This window comes from Cnephaeus nilssonii (genome assembly GCF_951640355.1).
Source record: "Cnephaeus nilssonii genome assembly, chromosome: 12".
Taxonomy (NCBI): domain Eukaryota; kingdom Metazoa; phylum Chordata; class Mammalia; order Chiroptera; family Vespertilionidae; genus Cnephaeus; species Cnephaeus nilssonii.
In genome coordinates, this window is record NC_137083.1 from 5,814,626 (window position 1) to 5,823,634 (window position 9,009).

Sequence of the window (9,009 nt, forward strand, 5' to 3'; positions counted from 1 at the left end):
CTCTGCGTTCTGGTTCCTCATTTGGCAGAAGTCATGAGTTGAAACCTGAGTTCTCTGAGGTCTAAAATCTCTGACTCCTTGACCATGGCCCCGCCTCCTTCCCACTCTCTGCTGAGCAGGCCTGGCCTGGCTGCCTTGGAACCAGACCTGCACCCACACCTGTCCTCTGAGCTACCACTGTGACCTGCCTTTCCCTCCGCTGGGAGTGCATTTCTCCTGCACACACCTCCCTGCTGCCGCCTCGCTCTGTGCTCCGCTGCTGTACCCGATTCGGTGAATCAAGCTGCTCCCCACGGCATTTTAGCTAGATTTCATCGCTGTAAAAATGATGTGATACATTTAGAACACTGCAGACATCCTGATGCTATTTATGTATTTTATTTTAAACTGCACCTGCTGGGGTTTTGTCCGTTTGCTCTCAGATCTATTCTCTGCTCCCTCAATCTGGGCTTTGCATCCCTGGGAGCTCTTTTCCCAGATGCCCTTACAGAACTGGCCTGTGGTGGCACACTGAGAATGAGGAGGGGAGAAGCCAGGCTATCTCTCCCCTCTCTGCTTCTGATGGTGTCAGGCAGCATCTTGTCCCTGTCCCCAGCCCCTGTGTACAGTGTCAGCACTGGGCTCCAGTAACACTGCCTTCTCCTTCAGCCCTTGAGCCTCAGGGTGATGGTGGTCTATCTCTGGCCTCTCACCTCGCCCATCACCTGTATTAAACTCCCTCTGCAGCACCTATCACCGCTTCTGCCTTCTGATTAGACTCTCACTAAAACACTCCGAATGTGTTACCCTTTCTTAAAGTAGCTTGATTGTGGCATAATTTACATATAGAAGACCATCACTTTCATATTTATGTGTTGTTAGAATATTTTAGAGATCATGTATTCACTATTGCTTATATAATACTAGAGGCCCAGTGCATGATTTAATCATGCACCTGGTGCACCAGCGGGCTGGCTGTCCGCCGGTGCCCCAGGCCTTCCGAAAGCCTCCGGCGCAGCCATGGCACAGACGCTGAGTCCTGCTGGCCCAGTCAGCTACCCCGGCCACCCTGAGTCCCGCCCCCTGCGCCTCCTGCTGGCCCAATCGTGGGCGTAGTGGAGTGATGGTAATTTACATATTACCATTTTATTATGTAGGATTAAAACAATATTTATGGCAGCCTTGGCCAGTGTTTCTCAGTGGTTTGGGCGGTGGCCTGTGAACCTAAGGGTCACAGGTTCAATTTCCAGTCAAGGGCATGTACCTGGGTTGTAGGTTCGATCAGTATGCAGGAGGCAACCAATCAATGCCCTTCTCTCACATCGATGTTTCTCTCTCTCTTCTCTCTCTCTCTCTCTCTCTCTCTCTCTCTCTCTCTCTCTCTCTCTCTCCCTCCCCCTCCCTCCCTCCCTCCCTCCCTCCCTCCCTCCCTCCCTCCCTCCCTCCTTCCCTTCTTCCCTCCCTCCTCCTTTCCACTCTCTCTAAAAATCAATGGAAAAAATATCCTCAGGTGAGGATTAAGAACAAAAACAAAATATTGCAGAAGTGGGACAAATGAGGCGAAACATCAAGTGCGTTAGCCGAAGCCTTAGGCCATGTAGGGAAAGCTCTGCAGATGTCGTTAATATTCGTTCATGCAACACATACTTTTTATTTACCACGTGCCAGGCACCAAGGGTCCATTGGTGAACAATATGGGCACGATCCTTGTCCGTATTACCTGCAGTAGTTCAGTACACAGTTATTTCAATTTTAACTAATGGTACGCATGAGGAAGTAAAGAGGGCAATGCAAGGCTAGCCTAGTCAGGGAAGGCTTTCCTGAGGACGTCGCTTACCAGCCAAGAGCCGGAGGGTGAGCGATACTAGTAAAGCTTAGTTGCAAGAGGAAGTGGGCCACCAGTATGGGATGGTCCAGCTGGGCTGCCGCTGAGTGCTTCCCTGCTTCTGTTCTCAGGGAAGCTGCTCTCACAGTAGAGAGTTTGCTGGAAGGTGTTTCTCATCGGAACCCACAGTGGGATGCCAGAGGGCTGGAGGCTTTTCCAGGGCTGTAGCCATGCCTTCTGACATGTGCGACCCATCGTCTGCACCCCACGTGGCTCTTACCTGGAGGAGAGGGAGCTATGTGTCCTGTGGGAGTTGACAGGACTGGTTTGGAAGTGACTCAAAAGCTAAAGACACCCTGGGCTCAGTAGTGGTACCAAAGTACCCACATCCATCCACCCCTCATCCTTTGATGGGTACTGACATTTTCTCAGTCTTAAGTAGAGTGGAAATGCCCAAGACAAGTCCTCCATTTATTTTCCATCCATATTTCCACTCCCAAGTTCTTGGAAAGACATGCTGGGACTTGTGGTAAAAAAGTACCCAAGTTTCATTCTTCCCACGTTCTGTATTAGTCTCTTTTTGTATCACCTAGTACAGATTTTTTAGCCTGTGTCTCAGTCTGGGCAATGGCAATATTCTCCTTGTTTTATTGTAAGCCACCAATCACTCTGTGGACTAGGTGACTTATAAACTAGCCTATTAATTGCAATTACAGTTCAGCTACAGCATGTCCAGGTCTCCCAGACTCCGTGAAATCAGGTTCCCTTTCCTTTGATGTCCAGATTATAGAGGTAACAACAGATCTCCGCTCAACCTCATTGTCCTCCAGCTACTTCTGGGTGTCCCCAACAGGATGTGTCATTCTTGCTCACACACCCGCAGATTCGCCTGCTCCTTTCTCCTGCTCTGGCTCCTTGGCCAGTGTTTCTCAGGGCCACGAGGACGGCGGCAGGGCTGTCACTGCCGTGGGGGTCAGAGCAGCATGGTCAGGCAGGGGAGGGCCCCTTCCTGTGGCTCTGGGCTCTGCTGTGTCACCTGGGATCTGAAGCAGCGATGCTTAGGACTGAGAGTCATGAAGATTTTGTGTGACGTTTCCCTACTTTCTGGGCCTCACCCATCTAAGCACTGGGGCTTAACACCAAGTCCTAAAACCTAAGTCCTAGCACCATCCCTCATGCCTCCTCGGTTCTTAGCCATCCCAGCAACTACACTTGGGACTACACTCCAAGTCACAAAAGGTCCCAGCCATATCCATAGAGGCAAGCAGGTGTATCATGTCTGGTAGCGGTGCTGATACATGCGATGCTAACAGTCCAAAATTAGACTCATGCCCGACCAGCGTGGCTCAGTGGTTGAACGTTGACCTATGCACCAGGAGGTCCCGGTTGGATTCCTGGTCAGGGCACATGCCTGGGTTGCAGGCTTAATCCCCAGTGTGGGGCATGCAGGAGGCAGCTGACCAAGGATTCTCTCTCATCATTAATGTTTCTCTCTCTCCCTCTCCCTTCCTCTCTGAAATCAATAAAAATATTTTAAAAAGATAAAGTCACAATTTTAAAAAATAAATAAAGTTAGGCTCAACGTATGTTACGTAGTACTTAATTGTTTTAATTGACCTACTATTTGAAATACCTAGTTATAGATTGTGAAGCGAAACACCCCATATCACAATGTCTTCCCCACAAAAATATCGAATATATATGCACATTTATGTCAAAAATTCACAAGAGCTGGTCAGGGGAGAGCCTGTGTGTCATTGAACCACACAAGAGCTCCTCCCTAGCTGTCCTGCAAGGTCGGGGTGAGCCACGGTTTCAGAGCAAGGCCTGTGGTCCCCACTGTGCTTGCCTTATGTGGGGCCCCGTTTCACCTCAAGACACAGCCTCTGCTGTTTCCCCAGGAAACTAGAAATACTGAGAGTAGGTGTGGGAGGGACATTGACCTCTCAAGACATTTATCATTCTCTCATTCAACATTCACTGCGTCTCCTCCTCTTAGGGACTTTGGTGAATAAAAAAAAAGTGTAAAACATTCTCTTTATTTAAAAAAAAAAAAGATTTTTATTGATTTCGAGGGCAAGGGAGAGAGAGATAGAAACATCAGTGATGAGAGAGAACCATTGATCGGCTGCCTCCGGCACGCCCCACACTGGGGATCAGCGCGCAACCTGAGCATATGCCCTGACCAGGAATGGACCTTGACCTCCTGGTTCATAGGTCGACACTCAACCACTGAGGCATGCTGGCCAGGTTCAAACATTTTCTTTAGAAGTCTACAATGAAGTTATACCTGAAGGCTTCCTGGTACACCTGCCTATGTCCATTAATATGGATGCCCTGGTGGTCCCAGGTAGATTTTCGTTTGGCCAGCTGCAATTTCAGGAGGAGGAAAAGGACAAGAGGAGAAATTCACGCTGTGGATTTACTTATTTACTTTAATGAAATTTTTTATTCTAAGGTAATTGCAGAGTCACCTGCAGTTGGGAGAAATAATAGAGAGAGCCTGTGTACCCTGTACCCAGTTTCCCCCAGTTGTGACATCCTGCAAAGCTACAGGCCAATACCAGAGCCAGGAGATGCTCATGGGTACAAGCCGCACATCTTTCCGACAACACCAGTTTTGCAGGTACCCCTTTGTGTAGGTGTGCGTTCTGCTCTATGCAGTTTCATCACACGTGTAGGTTTGTAGATTCACCATCACAGTCAAGCTACAGAGAAGGTGAGACTTAACGTTTTTAGGGAATTTTTGAACTTTTCCACCCTTTTGGTGTCTCTTCCAGTGCTTTTCCACTGTGCTCCTTGGAGTCCTTGGAGTTCCACCTCCACCTCCGTTCGGTCGGAGCAGGTCCATGCATGTGTATTGTATAGTCTGGGCTTCATCTGGAGAATACTAGTAAATTCCTAGCTTAAAAACAAAAAGAGGCCCAGCCGGCATGGCTCAGTGGTTGAGTATCAACCTATGAACCAGAAGGTCACAGTTTCATTCCTGGTCAGGGCACATGCCCAGGTTGTGGGCTCAATCCCCAGTGTGGGGCGTGCAGGAGGCAGTCGATCAATGATTCTCTCTCATCATTGATGTTATTATCTCTCTCTCCCTCTCCTTTCCTCTCAAATCAATAAAAATATATTTTAAAAAAGAATGAATGGAATAGATAGAAATAAAACTAATAAATGCTAGACACCTTTGATATTCAAATAACGTTAGCTGGACAGAGTTTTATACATTTTCCAGGCACTTTCCTGTTCATTATCTCTTAAGTTCATACAGCTTTGATTGACTAAATGAATGGAGACATGAAACAAACATCTGTACAGTCAGTCAGTAGTTGAGGGAGGTTTCAGATAGACAGGGTCAGGGTCAGGGTCAGGGTCAGGGTCACGGAGGGGCCAAGCTGCTGGAGAAGGCGCCCTGGAGTTCCTTGGCACCGCCTTTGTACTCCCGCTAGGACAGGCTGCAGACTCCCTGCAGCGTTTCCCACTCCCTCCCTCGGCAACCCACCAGAACTGAAAATTAAACCCTTTTTGCGAAGGACAGGAGTTCTAGAACAGGTGATCTCAGCCTTGTGCGTGCAGTGTCACAGAAGCTGGGAAACTGCTGTATAAGACTGATCCTCACGTGCTCTCACTGTCGTGCAGCCGGGCCTCTGATGAATCCATGAGACCTCGTGGGCTTCGCTGGGAAACTTACACGCAAGAACAAATGCGAGAGAGGAGAGTTCTCTGCTGGACACGTCATGGGCGGCCATCCAGGGAAGGGCACCTGCCCCTGCTGCTCTCCTCTAGGGCAAGAGTGAGAAAGACGTGGCCGGTGGGATGGAGTCAGACTTCTTGGAATCATCCAGTCTGGGGCTGGATGTTAGCTTTTTACAGTATCTCCCTGGCACAGCAGCTGTCCAGCACCCGAGGTTCCTGGGTCCTATGGAAGGGAGACACGGGTCCCTTGCGAAGTTTGGGTGCAACACCCCTGGAGGGAGGGTGAGGAACCCGGGTCCCAGCTGGGTTGTTGTCCAGAATGATTTACCTACGTCAGTTTTGGACCATCCTGACTGTGGGCCCATGAGTCTCATTCACCTTTACACCCCAGCACTGAGCATACAACCGGCACAGGATAGGTCTCTGAGCAGTGCTGCCGGTTTAATGAGCAAATGCACTTCTGTGCCAATTGAAACAGCTCGCTTTGTTCTTGCCGACGAAATGAGGGAGGTTGGTAATAGATGCTGTTGCCCACATTTCTCGACCCTGTGGAAGAGAGGTGCACGCTCTGCCTGGGCTCTGGAGGATCTGCCATCCCAGGACAGGGCCCCCGGCTTCCGGCTCCAGGAGAAGGCCCCTGGCTCCAGGAAGGGGCTCAGGTTCCAGGATGGGGCTTCCGGCTCCTGGCCCAGAAAGGTTTGCCTCTACTGGTTGCTACCATTCCCTGCAGCCCCAGCCAAGAGGCAAGGTCTCAAATCCGGGACACTCCACAAGGAAGTCCCTGTGGACACACAGGCCTGGAATTTTCCATGGCCTCTCCCAGGGCAGACTTTTCAAATATCCAGTACTCCCATGAATTAGATGTGGAGTTTAATGGGAGGTTAGCCACTGTTTGTCAGTTTTTAATGAAAATAATTGGAAAAACTACACCCCTTAAACACTTTTCTCTATGATAGAATGTTTTATTCCACTTCTCACTGAAAACCCCTTTTAATAGGATTGTCCCCATAGAAGGTCTCTTTTGAAAGACTTTGTTTATAAGCAAACACATTTGTTCCATAATAACGAATTTATTTTCTTAAGAGGAAACTAGGGTGAAGATTTTTTTTCTAACTAAAAGTCATCCTTGAGGTCTCATTTTGAGTAAACAATTACTTTTGCACTTCCTGAAAAACTGAAAGCTGCTGGAGGAATGCTCCCAAACTGCTAGGCTTCTAGATTGTAATCCCGGGTTCCAGAAGGCACCGGGCACACGGCACAAAACTCACAGCAGCCTGCGCCTGCTCCCCCTCCTGCTGCCAGCCCACCTCCTCAGGTAATGCGTGCTCGACTCTGGAGGTAGTCCTTCCTGCCTCAAGCTCTCCCAGTCCAGGGGGCCCGCTGAGTGACGGGGTTTTTGTCTGCCAGGCCGGAGAGGCCAGACGTTAGCCCCAGCTTTTTGTTCACATGACATCAAACAAGAAATGGTCAACAAGCAAGCTGGCACATTCCGCCCTCCCACCTACGGAGCAGTCCCTTTGAGAGTTAGAATAAGTCACCTGTCTTCCTAGCCCAGTGGTCAGCAAACTGCGGCCCCCGAGCCACATGCGGCTCTTTGGCCCCTTGAGTGTGGCTCTTCCACAAAATACCACGTGCGGGCGCGCACGTACACTGCGATTGAAACTTCGTGGCCCATGCGCAGAAGTTGGTTTTCGGCTCTCAAAAGAAATTTCAATCGTTGTACTGTTGATATTTGGCTCTGGTGACTAATGAGTTTGCCGACCACTGTCCTAGAGGAACCTTTCCACCGTGGTTGTGCTTGACTATGATATGCAGCTGTTACTTTGGGATGGGGGAGCTTTGCAAGCAAGAGCGTAATACAGCAGTAGCACTTTTCTAAAAGAAAAAAGAGAGAGAGTTTTTATTGCCTTTGTACATTGCCATAGCACTTTTGGGGGGAAATACCAGAATAAATAGGAGTTGAAAATCTGACCTTGGCTGTGTAAGAACAGCGAGAATCTGGTACGTCTTCATTTCCCATTCAGGTCCTCAGTATACCAGGAAGCAGTTTGCTCAAGTTTCTTTTCTGCATTTAGCTCTCCTGAATGCCCAGCCTCAGTGCCCAGTTCCTGCTGCCAAGGGTCCTGCTGGCGCATTCAGCTGCTGCTCCAGGACACAGCCCCCCCCCCCCCCGACCGCCTCACCCCTAGAAGTCTGTCTTCCAGCACAAAACAGGTGGAGGGACATTCCGCCTCTGGAGCCTGGCCCGCATGTCTTGCTACTTCTCTTGCCCAACGCCAAGAATGACAAAAATCTTTTGTGTTTGCTTGGGGGTGGGAAAGACCAGATAGAACTGTGGATAGCAGTGAACTTGCTCGTTGGACAAGATTCCCAGGCAGCTGTTGTATCTCAGACACTTGGCTCTATTGCTAGGATGGATGAATAGAAACTTTGGACAAATCATTTAAAAAAATTATGCTCCCGTGATAACTGTTGAATATATCATGGATCATCTTAAAGACTGAATATTTGCTAATGTCATAATAAGGAAGTTATTTGCTAATATGATACTGGACTTGGGTGTGTTTACACTTTCAATTCCATTCTAACTATCCTGTTTTCAGTAAAGTCATTAGTATCTGTTGGCAAAATTTGATGTGACACAAGATTTACAATCTATAGCTACAACTGAGACACAGTTATCATTTTAAAAAATGTCTTTATTAATTTCAGAGAAAAGAAGGGAGAGGAGAGATAGAAACACCAATGGTGAGAGAGAATCATTTATCGGTCGCCTCTTGCACACCCCCTACTGAGGATCAAGCGCACAACCCAGGCATGTGTCCTGACCAGGAATCGAAACATGACCTCCTGGTTCATAGGTTGACACTCAACTGCTGAGCCACACTGGCCTGGCAGGGTTATCTTTTTTAAAAAATTATTTATTTATGGATTTAAAGAGATAGAGGAAGGGAGAAAGATCGAGAGAAGCACTGACTTGTTCCTCTTATTTATGCATTCATTGATTGATTTTTGTATGTGCCCTGACTGGGGATGGATCCCGCAACCTTGGCGTATCAGGACGATGCTCTAACCAACTGAGCTACCCGGCCAGGCCCAGGGTTATTTTTTTATGTGCTGACATTCTTAGTTACACTAGCAAGTTAGTTAAATTCACTATGGAATTATAAATTCTAACTTAAGAATTTGCCCATTGTTTGTTCTCAGCCAAAGACTTTAACCTATGTTTGATTCAGTCTTGATGCATAATAATCTTCTTTATTTTGTGTATAAAGAACAAGATTACATTAGTATTCAATTGGTAGTTATTTCTACTAAGTTAAATGTACACTTTAGTGGAAGATAAAAATGTGACTAACTGAGGTGTTATTCCTGGAAAATAAAGTCTCTGTGAATTTCAACACTGTCAGTTACATTTCCTCAAGATCCCTTAAACCAGATTAATGTACTTCAGTTTAAAAATATAGAGTTGAGTGGTTCTGCCTTCATCTTCTCCTTTTGGTTGAACCTAT

At 47.8% G+C, this 9,009-nt stretch overlaps 1 long non-coding RNA gene across 1 annotated transcript; it reads right to left on the bottom strand.

Moving 5' to 3' along the window:
- Positions 1-4,149: 4,149 nt before the first annotated feature.
- On the bottom strand, positions 4,150-7,965 carry LOC307108521. Its single transcript, XR_013814320.1, has 3 exons — positions 7,470-7,965; positions 7,036-7,372; positions 4,150-6,043 (listed from the first exon to the last, which is right to left on the bottom strand). It is a non-coding gene; the product is annotated as an uncharacterized lncRNA (long non-coding RNA).
- Between the last annotated feature and the right edge of the window lie 1,044 nt (positions 7,966-9,009).